Source organism: Lissotriton vulgaris, chromosome 2_1 (genome assembly GCF_964263255.1).
Source record: "Lissotriton vulgaris chromosome 2_1, aLisVul1.2, whole genome shotgun sequence".
Taxonomy (NCBI): domain Eukaryota; kingdom Metazoa; phylum Chordata; class Amphibia; order Caudata; family Salamandridae; genus Lissotriton; species Lissotriton vulgaris.
In genome coordinates, this window is record NC_141687.1 from 992868212 (window position 1) to 992891712 (window position 23501).

Genomic DNA, 23501 nt, shown 5'->3' on the forward strand with positions numbered 1-23501 from the left:
TTGTCCTTTTCTTGGCAAAAACAGCAACTGCAGGCCAACCCCACACAGCACACAGCAAAGGGGCAGTACTTCTCCTTCAGTCTCTCCAGCTCTTCTCCTTGGCAAAGGTTCCTCTTGAATTCAAGAGTATCACCACTTCTGGGGTTTTGCGTCTGATACTTATACCCCAAAATGTCTTTAATGTATTTGTGTGGAGCGGCTCTGCGCCCAGTCCAAACCAGTTCTGTTGTTGCTAATGTAGCTTCCCGGCAGGAGGTGGAGACAGCATTGTAAAAGGGAGACAGGCCCTATTCCGGTGTAAGGCAAATCCCCTCCCACCACTCTATGTGCAGCCAAGGTCCATTCAGCTCAGGGTTGAGTCATCCATGAAGAGCCAGGCACACCTCAACCCCCCCCAGTGGTTTTCTATAGTGAATGCACATCCTCTGTATCCACCACTCCTAACCTAGACAGACAATCCACAAACAGGCAGAGGCACACAGTATGGTTGAACAAGAAAATAGCCACTTTCTAAAAGTGGTGTTTTCAAACACACAATATGAAAACCATCTTTACTAAAAGATGTGTTATTACATTCTGACTTCAGGGATACCAAACTTATCCCTAAGGGAAGATATGCTTGCAAGATGTAACAAAGCATTCCCTATTCTATCCTAAGGGGACAGATAGCCTTACAATAGTGAAAAACGAAATTGGCTGTATTTCACTATCAGAACATGTCACACACCTCAGTACATGTTCTGCCTTTTACATACACTTCACCCTGCCACGGGGGGGGGGTACCGTAGGCCTAACATAGGGGTGCCTTACATGTAAGAGAAGGGAAGGTTAGGGACTGGCAAGTGGGTGTACTTGCCAGGTTGATAATGGCAGTTAAGAATTGTATGCAGACACTGCAGTGGCAGGCCTGAGACACCTTTTCACAGCTACTCATGTGGGTGGCACAAACAGTGCTGCAGGCCCACTAGTAGCATTTAATGTACAGGCCCTGGCACACTCAGTGCTCATTACTAGGGACTTACCAGTAAATCAAACATGCCAATCAGGGAGAACTAATCACAATAACAATTTACACAGGGAGTATTTGCACTTTGACACTGTTCAGCAGTGGCAAAGTGCCCAAAGCATCTAAGCCAGCAAAAACGAAATTCAGCACAGAATCAAAAATGCAGGCGGTAGAGGCAAAAAGTCAGGGGAAACCATGCCAAGGATGCCAGTTCTAACAATCCTTATGTAGCATTATATCATTATATATTTAGAAAGTGACTGAAGACCTGGCTTTTCAACCCAGATGCAGCAACCTCAGCGCCCAGATATTCCTTGGGGTGATAGCGTTGCGCTGTATAAATACTGACTGATTGATGAATGATTATATCCTACAAGGAAACGTTCATGGTATTTAAAAACAGGACCTTCTAGAAATGAAATGTTACCAAGTGCCTATAGTTTTAAGGCCCCATAAGCTGTGTTTGTAGCCGAATGTCCTGTCTTTTGTTGTATTCTCTACACTTATGTTTCGCTGTATCCCTTTAAGTCTGACATTCCATTTCCCTGATGTCATTTTCTATCCTGTTCTGCCTTGTCAGTTAGCTCCCTGCTTTCTGATGGGATCACCAGTTATTCTCTGTGGTGCATAATAAATGCCTTATATTTAATTAATAGCCTCTTATCTTCATTTACATCACATGGCGACGATGAGCAGCGCGAGCTAAACAACTACAGAGGGAGAAGAACTCCACTGGTGAGAGAGGAACCACGCAACTATTTTAAAATACCTGAGTCTGCTGAAGAACTTAAAAAAAAAAGATTTCATGCAGAAAAGAAATTGAAAGAAGAAGAAACCACCAGAAGAAAATGGAATTCACAAGAATTATTTAAAATCACTTCAAAGAAAACCATTTCATCTTCATGGAAAATCTTCAAAAAAACGAATAAGACATTCTTTTGAAAAGAACAACTTTAAAGATTAAAAAGAATCGACATATGACTACTTATTCGAACTATTGGTGAGTTCAAGAGACTTAAACCTATTTTTTTTCTTCTTTAGCTTAACTGTGACAACGCGCTATACGAGCGCTGTTTCAGACAAGTGATCAGCAACGCGTTTGTTTTTCTTTCACCAATATAACGAGGAAGAACCTCAACAACGTCCGGACACACTCAGGACTAATCAATCATTTAACCGGCATCTACAAACCACGTAAGGAAAATATCTCCTTTTAAAAAAAAAAAGTAAAGTAAAGCTCGAGCAGTTTTGAAGCAACTCATATTACCAGAATAAGTAAAGTAAAGCACGAGCAGTTTTAAGCAACTCATATTACCAGAATGTGTACTAGATGAATGATGATTTTAAACTATATGGCCTATTTTAAGCAACTTACAGCTTAGGAAATTTGTTAATTTTGTTCGTGGGTTCTAGTGGAAGAGTGCCTATACCAGTTTAAATTGATCACCTGCAGGTAGAGAAGAAGAATAGTGCCTACATTTTTTTTAAACTTTTTTTTTATCTTGAGCCATATATTAATAGCGTGCAATTTTTAAGAATGGAAAACCTTAACGTTATTGTACCTCCTATGTTTCTTCAAACTACTGGAGAACCACCCATTGAGTGGGATGAATGGATAGATATTTTCGAGAACTATATAGAAGCGCTTGATGGGAAGGATTTCAGCGCAACAAGGAAAAAAGCCCTTTTGTTAAGTGCCCTAGGCAAGGAAGGACAACGTTCATTTAAATATCTTCCAGTAGGACTAAACCAAGATGGAAGGGCAATAACCAATGTGTATACAGAAGCAAAAGCGTGCATGAAGAAGCAATATGCAAAGGAGGTAAATATTGTTATGGCCAGACATAAATTTTACACTCAACCCCAAAGGATTGATGAATCAGTAGACCAATTTGTGGCTAGGTTACGTGAACTGTCCATCAAATGTAGCTTCGGAGAGATAAGAGACGAAATGATACGAGACCAGTTGATAGTGCAGTGTCGCAATAAAAAGATGCAGGAAAAACTGTGGGCTGCAAAAAATCCTACCTTGCAAATGGCCATTGATATAGCGAAAGTAGTTGAGGAATCAAATGCATGTATGAAAGAGATGGAAAAGAGAGATAATGGAAAAGATAATGTGCAAGGGAATGGAGTTTCTTGTGTTGAACAGGATGAAGTTGCTGCTGTAAACAAGAAAGGTGCAGATTTTAGTGATAGAGGTCCGAGGCGATTCAACAATGGGTTTTCAAGCAATGAAAAAAACAGATTTCAAGGAAGGATGTGCAGTAGGTGTGGGAGCACTTTTCATAACTCAGATTTTAGGAGATGCTTTGCAATTGATAAAGTCTGTAGAAAGTGTGGGAGGAAAGGACATTTCTCCAAGATGTGTAGAAGTGGTAATACAGACAAAGTAGCTGTTGTGGAAAACAGGGAAACAGTGAGAGACATTGTTGGTGTTGAGGGTGCCAACAAAATATTGTGTTTGGGTGAGGATGGTGTGAGTGAAGGCGTGCCTGGTAGAAGATACAGGCCAAAAGCTCAATTTCTTATTGATGAAATAGAGATCCAGTTGATGGTTGATCCAGGGTCATTGTGGACCATTATTCCCAAGGATATGTACTTAGAATATTGGAAAGATGTACAATTGTTACCTAGTGATATTAGTCCTTGTGGTTACCAAGGTGAGAGTATAGATGTAATTGGATTTATGGTTTGTGTAATATCATTTCAGGACCGTTCCGTTAAAGGAAAGGTGTATGTGGCCAGGTCAGGTCCAGCAATATTGGGATGGGGGCAACAGTATGACCTCGGTATAATCATTAATCCTAGGGCAGCACAACAGGTGATGGTTGTAGATAGCATAACCACGGATTCAATTGTTGAAGGGATGAATGGTTTGTTTGATGAACACATTGGAGAGTTGAGAGGTTATGTGCATAAGATTATACTGCGTGATGATGCTGTGCCTATGCAACACAGGGTAAGGAAGGTTCCGTTCATTGCACGTGAAGAAGTGAGGAAGATGTTGAAGGAAATGCTAGACCAGGGAGTGATAGAACAGATCGAAACATCACCCTGGATTTCTCCCGTAGTTATTACAACCAAATCTGACGGAATATTTTGTTTTTGTGTGGACCTTCGCACCCTGAACCAGAACATTGTAGTAGATAACTTCCCGTTACCGAACATCAACGAGTTAGTTTTGTCACTAAAAGGGGGGAAGTACTTCTCTAAGCTGGATCTCCGCAGCGCATATCACCAGATAAAATTACATCAAGACTCCAAGGCATTAACAGCTTTCATAACAACTGAGGGCATTTATCAATTCACACATATGCCCTTCGGACTTGCCTCTGCAGCTGGGGTGTTTCAAAGAATGATGGGGGCTGTACTGAAGGGGGTGAACAACGTTGTGTATTTCCAAGATGACGTTCTGATATTCGGAGAGACTGTCGAAGAGCACAATGTGATTTTAAAAACCGTTTTGGAGAGGATGGAACAAGCTGGATTGACTCTAAAAAAAGAGAAATGTAAATTTGCAGTGGAGGAAGTTGAATACCTTGGATATACTCTATCGGTCGATGGTGTGAAACCCAAGAGGGATTTATTAGACTCCATTAGGAATGCACCAGCTCCAGGCGACAAAGATCAGTTGAGGTCATTTCTCGGCCTCATCGAATACTATGCCAAGTTTGTGAGAGATTTTGCAGAGAAGACTGAAAATATTAAGGTGTTGTTGAGGAAGGGATGCAAGTTTGTGTGGGGTGCGGAGCAGGAAGAGTGTTTTAGGAAGATCAAGGTTGAGATTTGTGATGCAGGCATCCTTACACCATTTGATACCAACCGTGGGTCAGTCTTGACTGTTGATGCGAGTGCTGTGGGTGTTGGTGCGGTATTGGCTCAAGTGCACGAGTCTGGGCTCAAGACTGTCGCTTTTGCCTCAAGGACACTCACAACGGCTGAGAGGAATTACTCCATAATCGAGCGAGAGGCTTTAGCCGCAGCGTGGGGTTGTGAGTATTACAGGATGTATTTGTGGGGGGTTCAAGTTTACGCTGCTGACGGACCACAAACCCTTGGTTAAAATCCTGTCACCTGGTGGAGCTGGGAAGGGTTCTGCGAGGTTAGCTAGACTCGCTGCTAGGATTCAAGAGTACCTGTACACTGTTGAGTACATTCCGGGTTGGAAGAACTGCCAAGCTGATGGACTCTCTAGACTTCCACTACCTTGGGAGATGGTAGACAAGTTGGGTGTAGAATCACTCAATTCTGAAGGGTCTGTGGCTGCTGTGGATGAGGTAGTAGATATCTGTGCTGGGGCGATTAGCAAGAGTCTGTGGAACACCTCTATGGTTAAGGATGCGGTGTTAAGGGAAGTAAAAGACTTGATTGTGAAGGGTCCAAGGAGAGAGAGTTGCCTATCCCCCGCTCTTCGGCCATATCTAAAAGTACTCGAACAGTTGTCTGTCTTGGATGGAGATGGTTTCTTGATTTTAATGGAAGATAAATTTATTCCTCCACAGTATGTGAGGTTTACTTTATTCAAGTTAGCTCACGAGGGTCATCTGGGCCAGTCCCTCACCAAGAGGAGAATTAGGGAGAACTTTTGGTGGCCCGGGATGGACTTAGAAATCTCCCAGTGGGTAGAGAAATGTACTGACTGATTGGAGAGCGAGAAGAGGCTTAAAGTCGGTAGTCACGCTGGCTGTGGCTCAATAGTTGACCCTGGGTGTCCATGGCATACTATATGTCTCGATTTCATTGGCCCGTTTTACCAGTTGGGCCAAGATATGAGATTTGGGTTGGTAGTAGTTGATATTTCTTCAAAATGGTTAGTTGTTAAATTCATGAAGGAGATCACTACGAATAACACTATCACTGTGTTGAGTGACATTTTTAGAGAGGAAGGCTTTCCAACTAGGATTGTCACTGATAATGGAACGCAATTGACTTCCTTGGAAATGGCTAATTTCTTGAGGAAGTGCGGCATTGCACATTCAAGAACCTCACTTTACAACCCTCAAGGGAATGGAATAGTCGAGAGGGCGAACCGGATGGTTAAAGGCGCTATTCAGATGGCAATCTCTTCTAGATCAGACGTGAGAGGATTGGTTAATGACCTGGTTTGGGCCTACAGAACTACTGAAAATGGTGTGACTGGATCGGTCCCTTTTAGTATTATGAGGGGACGTTCAGCTGGTACCAAGCTGGTCGCTGCTTGGATGAAAGAGTTGTTAAATGTTGGTCCTGACAATCCAGTTGTTGTGAGTGATCCGGTTGGAAGTTGTAAGATTGCAGTAAATGATTGGGTGAAAGTCAAACCTGGTCGAGTTGGGGTTGGATTGACGAAGTTCAGGGGACCATTTAAAGTCAGGTCTGTCCATAAAAGATTTGTAACTCTATTCAACGGTGAGAGTTGGAACTTGAGGCGTGTGGCATTATCCAAAAAGGCTGAATGTGACTGTGAGATTCCTTCTAAAGAGGCTAGTGCCAAAGCTGAGTCTGGTAGAGCTCACAGGGTGAGAAGACCTCCAGGTTACTTACATGATTTTATCTGCAAATAAGGTCTCTCACTGTAATGAAGAGCATATGCTTGTATTTTTTTTTCTTTTGCTTCTTCCTTATGAAGGGGAGAGGATATGTTGTATTCTCTACACTTATGTTTCGCTGTATCCCTTTAAGTCTGACATTCCATTTTCCTGATGTCATTTTCTATCCTGTTCTGCCTTGTCAGTTAGCTCCCTGCTTTCTGATGGGATCACCAGTTATTCTCTGTGGTGCATAATAAATGCCTTATATTTAATTAATAGCCTCTTATCTTCATTTACATCATCTTTCCTATAGGGAATACTATGAATTAAAATATTAATTATGCTAACTTGGGTTTGGGACCAGCTAGAATATAGTTAAAGTACAATTTTTTATATTTATTAAATGTCCAATTTAACATTGAAGTTGGATTTTTAATTAATGTATACGAAAAGTAACTTTTAGAATGTTACCCTTTCCAAGTCTGAAGCTCCAGGAGGCTAATTTACATTAGCTGTCTAGCATTCGTCAATCAAGTGCTTGACCTAATGAAGTGTGAAAACTGCTCTTGTAGCTGGAACAATATCCTGAGAGAGGGAAGGTGTTTTCTTGCCCTGGCAGGAAGACCAATTTGGGTGGGCGCGTGAACTTTAAACATTTCAAAGGGACCTGCCCTATCACAAGCAAATGCCAGGTGACACCTGGAAAGGCCCGGTCCCCATAGTCAGGATGGCACAAATCCAGTGGGGGAAAAGCTATCTGGAGAACTGGTGATCGCAGAGAAGGGGACTTCACATTAATCTGGCTATACCTCTGGTTGGCCACACAGGCTCTGCATAAGGGGAGAAGGGCTCCCCAATCTTGGAATTTGGGAACAAGGTACATTTTGGGATTGTTTGCATTAGGGCAAACAAGAACTGCTGAAATAGTGGATAGACTGATTCTCTGAACTTTTACACCACTGTTTATGGAGGAGGCAGGAGTCTACCCTACTCTCTAGCTGGTGTCAGCCATGTATGTATTACCCAAGGCACACTCCTCAGAACACTCTGAATCTGTGAATGAACTGAAGAAGGCTGCACCTCCTGTTTGAGATCTGTCACTAACCCCAAGGGCTGGACCTGTTCCCACCTCTGCCCAGGTCAAAGAAGTGGACTCCAGAGTTCGGTTTGCTGACCTCCTGTGTGGCTACAGGGCCACTACAAGCTGCAAGAGGCCTTTTCCATGAAATTGCCATAATTGGTGAATTTAAGTGCTTTTTGTTTTTTAAACATCAGTTTCTACCTTATTTTGAAAGCTTTTTTTAGCAGCATTAATTCCTTCTCACTAATATACTTACACAGTGGCATTTTTTGATTTGGCTATAACTATAGACTCCAAAGATCGATTTACAAGAAAGCTGGTAATACACTTCCTGTTTGCTATGTTTCGGCATTCAAATTTCATCCATCCAACATCGATCCATCCATAGGACGAAACGTTAAAGGTAGTGAAAAAGTGTATAACTTTCGATTTAAACTTCCCGCTGAAATTTGGTGAAAGATGAAGCAAACATTCTGCACATTTCTACACCCACTTATCTTGAATGTATGCAACTTTATTCAGAAAGCATGCTTTGTTTTGTTTGGCTGGAATCTGTTCAATAGCTTTTACAATTTAAACATTGAAAAAGGTGCCGGGCTGGCTTGACCGTTTAAACACCTTTGTTTATCTTGTCAGTTGAAAAGCCATTTGTTAATTTGTTTTAGCTTAGGCATCAATTAGCGAATATGGCTCACCTTCATAAACAACTTACGGTGATATTTAGAGTTGGGGGACAGGATACACCATCAAAATATATTGCATATCGTGACACCCATATTTAAAGTGCCATAAGCCATAAAGCACTTCCAAAAGGTGGACAGGACACTTGCCATGTATGTGACAAAGATTCTTGTCCACCAAACTAGATAAGGCCCTTAGTACATTCAGATTGCTACTGGTATTTTAGAATTTGTACATCTCCTTAAGAGGTGGGGAGTTTGAAAAGCGGGATGTATTAATTTGCTACTAAATTAGGCACTTTGTGAATCTGTGCAGATTCCTGCTAGAAGGAATGACTCATTTTCCATTTGTATATGAAGTTCTGTGCCTATCCATAAAGAGGGGGCATAGTTAAAAGGGGTACCAATGCAATTTTTATTTGCTTATAATTTTGGCACTGTTTGATGGATCTGTGTCAAACGTGGCAAGTAGTTAGCAAGTGATAGCCAGCACAGGTATATTCAGGCATATGTATCAAGGAATTTTGAGGTCTCAAACGCTGCGAATAAAAAAAAAACGTGTTTGTGATTGCAAAAATAGCAAATACCAATTTTGTGAGGCCACTGTTTTGCGAAAAGTCAATTACGAGTTTGCAATTACCGTGCCACTATCAACGAATTCGCAAAACAGAATGTCACAAATTGCGACTTTGCAAACCAATGTATCAAAAACTCACAAATTGCTAATATGTGGAATTCGCAATTTTGCACCTGGAATTTACCACCAACTCAAGCCAGGTGGTAACCAGTGCAACCTATTTAAACAGGCCCAGAATGCCCCAGGGATTTTCACAATGGCAGCGATGTATGTCAAAGTCAGGAGAATGCGTATTCAAGCAACAGCACCGAGAAGGAGGAGACAGGAACGGGTCTTCAGAGTGCGCATCATTCGTACAGCAGACAGAGGAAGAGATGCATGAGCCGTATAGGCTGGACTCAGCTACCATACTAGACTTGATTGCTGAGATAAAACCTATGCTTGAACACCCAACCCGCAGGACCCAAACAATTTCACCACAAGTGCAGGTCCTCTGTTCACTTCACTTACTGGCATCAGGGAACTTCCTTGGGGTGATAGCGACAGCTGGAGGGGAGTCCCAGAGTTGCCTGTCACACTTCTTCCATCCATTCTTGGAAGGAATGGGCCAGTGGATACACCATCACATCATATTCCCCAACACACAACAGGCATTGCAGCAGACCAAACTAGACTTCTACCAGATTGCCCAGTTTCCCCCTGTCATTGGTTGCATAGATGGGACACATGTAGCCCTCTCACCCCCCTCAGACAATGAGTACGTATTCAGAAACCGGAAATCATTCCATTCAATCAACATACAGGCCATTTGCAATGCAATGATATAGTTGCAAAATATCCTGGTAGTACACACGATTCCTTCATTTTTAGACATTGTGGAATATACTAACCCTGGGCGTAGTATGCGTAGTGGGGCTACGCGAAGATACGCAAAGTGGGCGAGAAACTACGGCCACCTAAGCACTTCGCGTAGCCCCATTACGCGCTGCCTGTCCCCCTCCCCTACATACCTTATTTTTGTTAAATAGCCTTACAAAAGGAAATAAAAAGCACTTACCTTGTCCGCTGGTCCAGGGCTCCCTCTTCTAATCACGCCGCCATCTTGGATACCAATGCGCATGCAGGGCCTTCCGCGCATGCGCATTTCTCGCGAGAAATGCGCATGCGCGGGCGGCCGCAACCTGTCAGGGGTTCGAAACGCGTAGACCGTGTGTTTACACCATAAGATCTCTATTCACTAAATTGTGTTCATGATACTCTTTAATAACTTCTGAGTAAATCAAACAAGTTTCTTTGGTGTACATTTAAATTCCTACTTGGTGACATTGAAATTGTAAATATTGATTTGTATGTTTGTGTTGTGTGTGAGTGCTAGAATGGAATGCTGATGTTGATCAACTTCGTCTGACTGATTGTTTTGTCATTTATGCACAATTTTTAGGCTAATGTCATTTTTATCAAAACTGTTGTATGTAATGTTTGTTTTGTAATTTTCTCTGTGTACTTTTGGTGAATAAATAACCAACAACAATTTTTAAAAAATTATATGACAAATAAACAGTGATCTATTCAAAAAAATTGCTTGAATCGGCACCCAGTTTAATTCTCTGTGTGAGATAATTTAGTTTTGTTTAGTAGTGTTCATAGTACTGGCATCTATTCTGTTGTTTTGGGAATCCAAGAAAAGGCCCTGGACTGGACCACCTCCTTCCTCTCCAGGAGAACCCAGAGCATCTGCCTCCTCCTTCCACTCCAAAACCACTGAGATCAACTGCAGCGTACCCCAAGGCTCATCCCTCAGCCCAACGCTGTTTAACGTCTACATGGCACCACTCGCCCACGTTGCCCAACAGCACGATCTAAACATCATCTCCTACGCCGACAACACCCAGCTGATCCTCTCGCTCACCATGGACCCTCACACTGCCAAAACCAACCTCCACGAAGGAATGAAGGCTGTTACCGACTAGATGAGGGACAGCCGACTGAAGCTGAACTCAGACAAGACAGAGGTCCTCATCTTTAGCTCCACCGCATCGACCTGGGACGACTCCTGGTGGCCAACGGCTCTAGGAGCACCCCCCACACCATGCACAAAACCTAGGGATCATCCTCAACTCCACACTCTCTATGACAAAGCAGGTCAACGCCGTCTCCTCATCCTGCTTCAACACCCTCCTCATGCTTCACAGGATCTTCAAGCGGATCCCCACCGAAGCTAAAAGGATGGTTACCCAAGCCCTCGTCAGCAGTAGACTGGACTACTGCAATTCACTCTACACAGGAGCCCCGGCCAAACTCCTGTCACGACTCAAATGCATCCAGAACGCCTCTGCACGACTGATCCTCAACATCCCCCGCCGCAGCCGCATCACACCCCACCTGAAAGACCTGCACTGGCTCCCCATCAACAAGAGGATAACCTTCAAGCTCCTCACCCAGGCACACAAGGCACTCCACGACACCGGACCAGCGTACCTCAATAGACGACCCGGTTTCTACACCCCCACCCACCAGCTCCGCTCTGCAGACCCCGCCTTTGCCATCGTTTCCCACATCGGAAGAGTGACCACTGGTGGCAGATCATTCTCCCACCTCGCCGCCAAGACATGGAACACCCTCCCCATCTGCCTACGACAAACCGAAGACCTTCTAACCTTAAGGAGACTCCTCAAGACCTGGCTCTTCGAATAGTAGCAGTCCCCCACCCCTAGCGCCTTGAGACCCTCAGGGGTATGTAGTGCACTTTACAAATGCCATGATTGATTGATTGGTTGCATTTTAGATACCTAAGTGCTGTGCTGTGTTACATTTTTGGTTTTACTATTTTATGTCAACTGCAGAATAATTGCTATGTGTCATTGCTCAACTGTGTTATGTGTGTGACTACATCTCCCATGATGCATTGCTGGTTGGGTACAACTTCTTTTTATTGAAAAATAACCTTGTCTCTGATGGATCGGCATGAAATTTGGCAGATACTTTGCATGTTTGGCCTACTCTTGGCATTCTCAAATTATTGTATGTTCCCCAAAGGATGATGACATTTACGGAGGGGAGAGGTGGAAAGGGGAAATGTTCATCTTATAATAAATTTGGCAATATTTAATGAATCTGCACACATTTAACATACATTCAACATATTTAGTTTCTTGTTTGCTATTTCAATTTCTGAGCAGATTTGTCAAGGGATGTAAATGTACAGGAATTTATATAGCGCAAATCACCGAGCGGTTTCTAAGCGCTTGCTTAGGGAACCCGTCCTGGTATTCCCCTGTGAGATAACCCCGGCAGGGTATCCGCAAGGTGAAAGCCAGGCATCCCGCCGCGAGGGGCCGTTGTGGAGATTAAGCAAGCTATTGGCCAGAGTCGCAGAGTGTGAACCCGTGGAGCGAGAATTGTCGAGTTCATGGACATTTTTAGGATTCAAGACCCCGCCGAGCCGGGAATCGAACCCTGGTCCCGGGCTGACCTCTGCTTCCAGGTCTGCCTCCTCTAACCAGTGAGCCACACTTCTCCAAAATGCAAAGATAAATGAAAGAGCAAAAAAGTTGTATTGACTAATACATTGCTGTCTAATCAATCTGTAGGAAATTTGCCAGCAAACAGTTGGAGCCCAGTGCAGTGCCAGGCAAACCCTGTAACCTACACCCACTGCACAAAGCAGAAGGTGGTTTGACACACACCCAGACCAAAGGCTGTGGATAGCACAGAATGGATTCATGGCAGGATGTGCACAGTGGGGTTTGGGTGGTCACAGCTGGGGCCCAGCTTGCAGCCAACCCCACACTTCACTGACACTGGCTGTGCAGCGTGTGAGTTAAGAAGAAATGGTGGGTTGGGCACAGAGCATAGCTGGAGGGCCTAGCCTCTGGACCCTCTGTGCATAGCCGAATGTGAATTCTCCACCGTTGTAAACTTACTATTGAATCGGAGTTTGTGAATAGTATAAAAATAGTAAACTTGCGCAAAAGTATAGGTTTACCTTTGTGAATCAGGCGCTGAGTTATGTTTCAGGCTCAAATGTCTAAAACCACTAAAATTCACCAATTGCCCACCATGTAGTTGCATGAGAACAGGCAAAAGCCGACAGGGAAACATCCTTAACATTGCGGTTAGTATACCACGATGCAGTTGCAACGCTGCCGTTACAAAGCAAGTTGTTACATTGACTTGCGCTGGATGTTAATGTTAAAAATTATTTATAAAGCGTGCATACACTGGGTGGTTTCATGGCTCTCTAAAAGGCTCTGTATGCTATCGGCAAAGACATTAATTGTAGGCTTGTGCAAATAGCCATGTTTTAAGGGATTTCCTGAATTGCAGAAGGTCAATGCAGGACCGTATTTCCAACACGAGGGAGTTCCACAGTTTGGGGGCTAGGGTAGCAAATCTGCGGCCTCCCTGACGTACCCGCCTGAACGCAAGGGTGGTGAGGAGTGAGAGGTGAGCAGAGTGTAGGTTACATGAGGGAGGTTGCCTGAATATCAGGCTGTTAATAAATTCGGGTCTATTGCCATGCAGGGAATTGAAGATAAGGTAGCCTGTAGTAAAGGCGCAAGGTTGAAGAACGGGGAGCCAATGCAGGTTCCTCAGCAGGGGGGGCGCTATACCAAAAGGAATAGTATGATTTACTATTACAACACCTTCCCTACTGAACGTAGACTGGTGTTGGAATGGTAAATATTACTATTCCTAAATCTGTGATGTAACATACCGCGATCATTTTGATTGCGTTGTTACATCAAATAGTCAAACCGTCATCCTAAATGTCCAAAGGGACCATTACCACATGGACCAACATCCAGGGGAGAGGACCAGCAAGTAAACTTCCACCTTTCTAAAAAGTCATTTTTCATTGTTAACATTGCTTTCTACACATGTCCAGTGCTTAGTAAAAAAAAAAAAAAAATTGGTACACGAGCCATGTGTATGTTTTTTAGGAGTCTACCAACAATGATAAGGAATGTCATGGTTGCCAAACACCAAATCTGTCTTTTCTTGATTCCAACTCAAGCCTCTTTCCTGAATCATCGTCCTGGTCAAATCTCTTTATTTCACGAGTGCATGATCATTATCTCTATGATATATCTTTGACTCTATTTTTCTATTTCTTCTTTTTTCCATCCATCTTTATTCTTTCTCCCTCTTGCATTGGGTAAAAGTGTGATCATGAAAAATAGGTCCAGGATGCCATAAATGAATGTCACTGCCCACATCCTGCACAAATTTCCATAATGATTGCATACTTTACATACATTACACATGTGTGCTTCAAATATCAGTCTGAGAAGGATACATTCTGACATTGCTTCTCTTGTGATGTGTGCCAAATGCACATAGTGTTCGCATGTGATAATTACAATAATTTTTCCAACCAACAATTTGACTTGCGTGTGGTAAAGGTTTTGTGACTAGGCCATGGATCATTTTTTCCACAGCAAAATTATTTTCTAAATCCCTTCTCTACTCAACATTAAATTTACTCATGAGCATTTATTTCAAATGTTATGTATGACTTACAGCATTTGCAAAACATTGATGCTGAGTTTCACTTTAATTTGTACTTGGTAAGCATGTGCTTCATACAGCTATTGTGCAAGGTTACTTGCTGACAATTCGCATTGCTCTTTTCTGTTTTGCATACCAGTTATGTGTCTTTCTTGTTCTACTGAGTTCCTCAAAAATATTCTGTTTCCAACCTATTTCATTTTATTGATGAGATCACGCAGTCAAGCACTTTCTTTGCCGCAACTTTTTTTTTATTACTCAAGATGCATTATGTATACCCAGAACAGATGTAAAAAAGAAAATTACAAATTGAGATAAATACAAAAAAGAAAAAGCCAATTACACACTTGGAACACAAAGTACAATATAATGTCATCTTTTGAAAGTGATACATAACGTTTTAGGCGGCAATTCAACACTGGATAGGAAGGCAGAAGAAATGTAAAAAGTGAGTCCCAAAATACAGAATTGTAGATGCTACCAGAATTTACTTGGGAAGTGTTTTATCGAGTGGTTCTGAGTGACATAAAAGAGACAATGTTGAAGAGACTAAACAGTTGCAGTTTGAACAGAGATGTCAGGTTGCAGTCAAGTGCTTTAAGGGAAGAATAGATGCAAATAGGGTGAATAAAGAAGCACAAATGGTTAGAAAACCAAATACCTCTATCCTTACATACAATTTAAAATCAGATGATGTGCTTTAGGTAAACTATTGGGTCAGTACTTAATTTGTAAAAATGTAGGTGCTGGGACCCAAAGTTAAATGTAGGTGCTGCAACCCAAAGTTCTTCGCAGGAGTGCACTGTAGCTGGCACCACCAAAGCTCCTACCACTACTTCAAAAGGGCAGTGCCAGTATTAGCTTTCTAAACACTACGCTCTCCTATTGGAGAACATTGGGTTACCATATTACAGTTAATACGTGCTAATTTTTGCTAGGGAGCAGGTAGGAAATTCATGTTTGTTGCCTAAGAAACTGTAATTTCGAATCTTCTTTAGTGGTAAAGTCAGAATGTAAGTCACTATTTTGAAAATGCGACTTTTAGAAAGTTGGCATTTCTTTGTTCTAACCATTTGGTGCCTGCAATCTGTTTCCTAAGTCACATGACTATGTGCAGTTGGCAGTTGGCCTATGTATTCCTCCCAGACAGTATCACAAAGGGAGACTAGTTGTTGGGTGAAAGGGACATTTCTAGCATGATGATGGGGATGCAGATGTTACCTCCCACAATTACACATTAAAGGGGCTGCCTCAGCATACTCACAAAGGATTTCACACTAGTCTATTGTGAATACAGAAAGTTTGGGGCCAGGGCAGAGAGGAAGGAAATTCCAGACACCTGTGGGGTAAAACAAGAACACTTCGCTCACTTCAAAGGAGGCACAAGTAAAAAAACAGGACCCTCACACCTACTCTTCAGATCACTTCTGGACCTGTGGAATACACAAAAGAAAGACTGCTTTGCTGCCCTGCTGCTAGAAGGTCTATTCTGATGCCCTGCCTCAAACATAACTGCCCCACTGCCTGAGGAAGGAGGGCTGGACCTGCACCTTGAACCCAGGACTACCAGAGGGACTCCAAGGGCTAGTTGGCTAGTCTCCTGTTCTGAGCTACATGGACATAACAGGCTCCAACACCCTTGAACCCTGCGACTGGACTCTGCCTGCATTGAACACTGACCCTTCCCCCGAATTGGTGCCCCCCCCCAGTCCAGTACTCTTGGAAATCAGGCTAAAGGTGCTGTACCAGCCTAACTGTGAATTTCATAAACATTAATGCAACACGATGTAACTCGGAACTGTACCTCACAGCCCTTTATCAGAACCGACACAACATAACACAACTCTTTGAAGGATCTCGCATTGCAGCCCTCACAGCTCTTCATCTGAACCAATGCAGAGTGATGCAACTCGATACAGGACCTTGCATTGCAGCCCTTGCGGCTTCTCATCAGAACCGATGCAGCACAGCGAAAGCAGAGTAACTAAGCATGGGCAAATTTTGTGAATTCGCAATTCGCGAATTTGCAAATTTGCGATCCCCAAAATCCGTGAATTTGCAGATTCGCGGATTTTGCGGATTAAGTGGGTAAAGGCCTGGCTGGAAAAATGTGCACATCGCTAGTGTAAGGGGAGGGGCCAAATGGACGGGGCTTATATGCGAGTTCACATGCTTCTTGTGTGTATAAAAGGACAGGCACGGATCAGAGAAGCTCGTGGTCACAGGAACTGCACAGGGATTGAGCTCGTGAAAGTCAATTATGCAAAGGTCTCCATGAAGCATCATAGCTAATTTTCGACAATAGATAGGGGGAGAGCGCACTCCTACCCAGCCTCGAAAAAACACACATTTTTGGGGGGGCTGATTAACTTTGCCATCACACCAAAGAGCGCCGGGGTCCCTCGAGTGAGCTGTCCATAAAGTGGGTAAAGGGCGCGAAGACGGTGCACACACCACTAGTGTGTGGGGAGGGGCCAAACGGACGGGGCTTATATGCGAGTTCACATGCCTCTTGTGTGTATAAAAGGACAGGCACGGATCAGAGAAGCTCGTGGTCACAGGAACTGCACAGGGATTGAGCTCGTGAAAGTCAATTATGCAAAGGCATCCATGAAGCATCATAGCTAATTTTCGACGATAGATATGGGGAGAGCGCACACCTACCCAGCCTCGACAAAACACACATTTTTGGGGGGGCTGATTAACTTTGCCATCACACCAAAGAGCGCCGGGGTCCCTCGAGTGAGCTGTCCATTAAGTGGGTAAAGGGCGCGAAGACGGTGCACACACCACTAGTGTGTGGGCAGGGGCCAAACGGGCGAGACTTATATGCGAGTTCACATGCCTCTTGTGTGTATCAAAGGACAGGCACGGATCAGAGAAGCTCGTGGTCACAGGAACTGCACAGGGATTGAGCTTGTGAAAGTCAATAATGCAAAGGCCTCCATCAAGCATCATAGCTAATTTCCGACAATAGATATGGGGAGAACGCACACCTGCCCAGCCTCAACAAAACTCACATTTTTGGGAGGGCTGATTAACTTTGCCATCACACCAAAGAGCACCGGGGTCCCTCGAGTTCACATGCCTCTTGTGTGCATAAAAGGACAGGCACGGATCAGAGAAGCTCGTGGTCACAGGGACTGCACAGGGATTGAGATCGTGAAAGTCAATAATGCAAAGGCCTCCATCAAGCATCATAGGTAAATTAGTAACTATTTTAGGATGGCGCTGGCAGCTTGCCGGCGCCATCCTAACATAGTTAAAAGTTCAACAGGCTTGAACTTTTGCCCACCAAATCCGCCGCTCTTGGATTTTGCGGATTTTCAGTAAATTCGCGGGAGTTCGCGGATTTACCGAAAATCCGCGAAATCCGCGAGCAGAACGGATTTCCCGCACATGCTTAAGCGTAACATCCTGCATTAAGGACATAAGGTGCAATACTCGGAGGGACTCACATTACAGCAGTATCCAGCCCACACTCCACAGTGGTCGGTCTGAACTTATGACGTTTTCATGGTATGGTGCAACCAGATAACGACAGTTGGCTCTTTCTGCTTTAAGGCATTATTTTGACCTAAACCTTTAAAATTGCATATCTCCCGTTCTACTGATCGTTTTATAATTTTACTGTCATTTGTTACATTAAAGTTTGCTCTATTTTTCCAAAAGTGTTAGGACTTTTTCTTGTGCTGTGTTTTTACTTTATTTCTGTGTGTGGGCAGTATAAATATTTGACATTTTCCCTCTAAGTTAAGAATGACTGCCTTTGTGCCAAGCTAAAAGAGGGTTACGCACAGGTTAATTTAGTGACTTTTGTGGTTCACCCTGACAGGGACTGTTTGCTTGAGAAATGCTAACACCCCCTCAACCATCAACCTAATTCCACACAATAGAGCAAAATGGGTGAATTCAACTGTGCTTTAGAGAGAATATACTTGACAATTTAGAGAATGCAAGCAAACATTGGCCAATTGTGCAACTTTATTGATGTGGGGACTCACCAATAGTGAAGGCTCAATTGAGAGGTGTCAAAACCTTCAATATCAAGGTCACGGTACACTGTTGTAAAGACCAGTATTTTTCTCAAAGACATGGTCCTACACCTCTAGAACAAGTCTTACCGAGGTTGAAAAGTATGCATTAGGTGGCTACTGGGCCTTCTCCAACCAGGTGACCTGCCAGAAATTGTGTTCAGATGTCACGTAGTTTCCCACTGTCCAGTAGGAACTGTGTGTTTGTTGGGCAGCATAAACATAGGGATGGTGCCAGACAGATTCTGCTCACCCCGCAGGATATGTTGTCTAAGAGACAAGCTAGGTTACAGTGCCACCATGTGATCCTTATACCTAGATGGGTAGCAAATGGTTTTGGTACCACCTGAACATGACATGGGCATCGATTGGAATTGCATAGAGCTTATTATCAAACCCATTATCGCCTCTTTATCTGCAGTTTCCTGCCGATAAAAGCGTCGATAATGTAATGACCTTTCTTGATAATATGCCCCTGCATTTTTGTTCACATGCTTGTAGTTACCCAATCACTGTGAAGTGAAGTGCATCTTCAATTTTAATGAAATGTAAGCTTTAAAAGAAGCACCAATATGGCGCAATTCAGGTTGAAAAAAACATCTTGACTGCTGAAACGCGTCCCTGTTCTTGTGACCGACGCAATAAACGAGAGAACCCCCACAACAACGTGTGCTGGCTCCTCAATTTAATACAGTTGGGGAATATAATAATTTCTAGGTGCTAGCGGTAGCACCCCCCTCCGAGCACCAATAGCGATCTGGCAGCACGCCAGTACACCGCATTTTTTTATTGGATATATATATATATATATATATATATGAGGCATACAAAGTCCAAACTGCAATCCTGCACAGATGAGACGAACCCTTGAGTGGTGCAAAATTTTCTTTATTGAAGCCCAAACACCAAGTCGACCATAACGCGTTTCAGCCCACGAAGGGCCTTGATCACATGACATATATTGACATATATATATATATATATATATATATATATATATATATATATATATATATATATATATATATATATATATATATATATGAAGGTGGTTCTTTTCCGAGGAGAAGAAACAAAGGCCACGAGGGGAGTTCAGTGAAAACAGCAGCTTTATTTCAAGGGTCCCAGCGGTGGCGGATGCATTTCGGCGAGTGAGCCTTCTTCAGCGCCCCATGCTGTAAGGATACCGTCCCTCATTATCTCCTCCTGTAAAAGTCACTGCTCGCACCTGCATCTCCTCCCCCTGGCAATCGGCTGACCAATCAGAGTTCGTGTTGAGTATAGCGAACTTCTAGTCCCAGCATGCAGTGTGTTTGCATAGTTGAGATGGTCGCGTAGAGGAGTGAGTGAACATGGGATCGGTGCAAGCTTTACAGGTGAGTAGGGCGGATCGAGGAACAGATGAAATAGCCACGTTCCCTCTGAGTCCCCTCTGACTGCAGCGACCAGTCGCATCAGGTAGCATGTAGGGTGGGGGCAGTAATATGTGAGACTTGGTGCCCAATTGAGATAGAATATCTCAGTCCTCTCTCGTCTTCCTGACGTTTCTGGCAGACTTCGGAATTTCCAGTTCCCTGGATACAAGGTAGCTGCAAGCAGCGAGATGCCAAGTTCATTCCGGGTCTTTTGGATGCTGCAGGGTCTTTGGGCTGTGCCTTGGCAAGCACAGAATATATGAAGGTGGTTCTTTTCCGAGGAGAAGAAACAAAGGCCACGAGGGGAGTTCAGTGAAAACAGCAGCTTTATTTCAAGGGTCCCAGCGGTGGCGGATGCATTTCGGCGAGTGAGCCTTCTTCGGCGCCCCATGCTGTAAGGATACCGTCCCTCATTAACTCCTCCTGTAAAAGTCACTGCTCGCACCAGCATCTCCTCCCCCTGGCAATCGGCTGACCAATCAGAGTTCGTGTTGAGTATAGCGAACTTCTAGTCCCAGCATGCAGTGTGTTTGCATAGTTGAGATGGTCGCGTAGTGGAGTGAGTGAACATGGGATCGGTGCAAGCTTTGCAGGTGAGTAGGGCGGATCGAGGAACAGATGAAATAGCCGTGTTCCCTCTGAGTCCCCTCTGACTGCAGCGACCAGTCGCATCAGGTAGGATGTAGGGTGGGGAGAACCCCCACAACAACGTGTGCTGGCTCCTCAATTTAATACAGTTGGGGAATATATTCATTTCTAGGTGCTAGCGGTAGCACCCCCCTCCGAGCACCACCAGCGATCTGGCAGCACGCCAGTACACCGCAATTTTTTATTGGATATATATATATATATATATATATATATATGAGGCATACAAAGTCCAAACTGCAATCCTGCACAGATGAGACGAACCCTTGAGTGGTGCAAATTTTTCTTTATTGAAGCCCAAACACCAAGTCGACCATAACGCGTTTCAGCCCACGAAGGGCCTTGATCACATGACATATATATATATATATATATATATATATATATATATATATATATATATATATACTCCTACTATGCATTCCTTAACCTAGATGCCTAGAGTGGATGCATGTAATCTGCCAAGAATACCCTATTGGATGATCCAGCTCCATTACCAGAAGGGAAATAATGTATGTCCCTGTCTTTGTCACAGGTTTGACATCTTTTCTCGCAGAGGGCTCAGCAAGCAGATGTTCTGAGATTTTAGTGTGTAGTGACTTCGCAATAACAGCAAGTGCTTATCTGCCTAACCCTGGAAATGCTTGTTTATATCTGACATTTCATGTAACCTCATCCATAATGATAACTGGTGGGGATAGAGTATGAAAACTTCATTCTTTAGATAATAAAGTTGTTGTTGAAGGATGGCTAAGAGTATGGCAATGATTGTGGTCATTGTTGAATAGAGACCCGGGTGAGAAAAATATGTGTGTGCAGGTATTGTTTTAAAACAGAAGTTCTTTATGGTTTGTACCTGGCACTACATGTAACCTCATCCCTATAGATTATTTATTGGGGGTAGGTAACCCAAAAGAAGAGGCTTATTATTGACTTTGCACTTTTGGAGTGGTACTCACAGGGCTGGTCCCTATGACATCCTGAGGAAGAGCTTAGGGGTAAGCTCAAACCATGTTGGCTCCCTATGAAGCGTGTCACCGTGGGGAAACCCTGGGGAATGAGGGGACTCAAGAAAGGACATTTTTCCTTTCCTGATTACATCAAACATATTGATGTTGATCTATTTTAACAGCTAGGTTCTCTATCCATGATTGCGGATTTTTTGTGTTTACTACTTGAAAAGGAGGGTGAACCTAGCATATCCCTCTGCCTCCCCCACTCTTTTTGAACTTGAAATCAAATAACAACATTTGCACAATGTGTGTCGAGGCTTTGCACGTGATGTTCAAGGTGTTGGGTTAATGTTCTACTAAGTAGTATTTGCAAGCAATATAGTTCAAGAGAAACTAATCCTGAATTGTCACACACGCAAATATGTGCCAAAGGTCATTGTTCGAAAGAGAAGGCAATTTAGGACACATGTATATGGTAAAAATGGCAGCGTTTGTCCTGGGCCTAACTAAGACACATGACACAACTACTGCTTGATCCATAAACAGCAACTTCTCACTTTCTCTAGCCAACCACTTTTTGGATGATATGGAGGAGTGCTGCCCATTACTATCAGAGACCGTCCAGACAGGCCAGAGCACACCTTTCCATTGGCACCATTGAGGCCATCCTCGGGATATGGGACCTCCCCATATGATCTTCACCTGCTGGTTCTTCAAGGGTCTTATTTAGATTGAGAGAATTGTTAGGAAGATGTCAATTTTGATATTGTTGCTGCCCCCCAGCCAACATATAGGCAAGAGGCCAGCAGTGCCTTAGATCGTCATAAAAATGCCCTTGGAGAGACTGCCTTTTTTTTCCTCTTTCCCCCTTCCTCCTCTTCCCACTGCCCTTACCGTACACTGGAACACTCCCTGTGTCTTGCCAAGATGCCCCTTCTATATTCCCCCTCGGTTGCCCTTACTTAAAACAGCAACGGATGAGTTAGGGAGGAGGGTTATTGTAAAAATGCAAAGATTCAATCATTGTTTTGCTGTTACCTCATTTTACTGTCTAATCTTGACCAATTAGAACCGTCTGGGACTATCTTCAAGCAACGACGCGCATTATGTAAAGAAATATGTGATCATATAAGGAATACAATGTTATTCAAACCAGACAAATGCAGATAAACGTGAGAACTGCAACTCGTTGTTACTGTAAAGAAAACGTTACTATGCACACTAATAAATGTTGAGATTATACAGTAGGTGCATTTTCTGTAACTGTTCAAGTGCATTACTTTACTAAGGTTACACGCATACATGGTGACATATGTACATATATGTGGCCTAATTACACATGTAAGAGTGGAGTCAAAATTACACTGCTCCACCCTCAGTGATTTTCACGGCTTGTGTATCCTGTTTGTCACAGGAAACAAATGGAGATGGGGCATGGGCAAGTAGATTTAGGAGCATTGCACATTCTGATATGAAGGGGTTGCTAAATTTCCAAGGCAAGGGTAAACTCTGTCTCGTAGGCAAAGTATAAAGCGTTGGGAAAATTCCTCAATACACATTTCCTCAAGACTCTCTGTCACATCTCACATTATCTCTTCCGGGGCGATTTTTTGGCATTGGAATGTTTCTGTGTAGGTGACATATGTTGACACCCATCGGGCATATGGCCAGGTACGGTCTAGACCCCCACCTCCCTTCTCAATACCCCAGATAGTAACACGTTTACTACTAGAATTGAGTTTTTGGATTAGGGAGTCATGAAACCCCCTGGCCATATTTATTAACATTAAAAAAAAATGTTAACACATTTTTATACATTATTTACATAACATGCAGAAAACATTGTATTACATTGGTAGGTACAGATGTCAGATTGCTAACCTTATCATATCTCTAATACAAAGATATTCCTATCCGAATCTAAACATACCTCATTCAAAATAATCATAATAGCATTTACTTTTCTGCGCATCCCTATTTGAGCCTACGACAAGGTCAATAACTGGCACCGGATCCTTATCAAATTATGCCCTCCCTCCAACCGGAGTGCGCAAGTGCAGAGGGCCCATTCCCCTGTGACGGT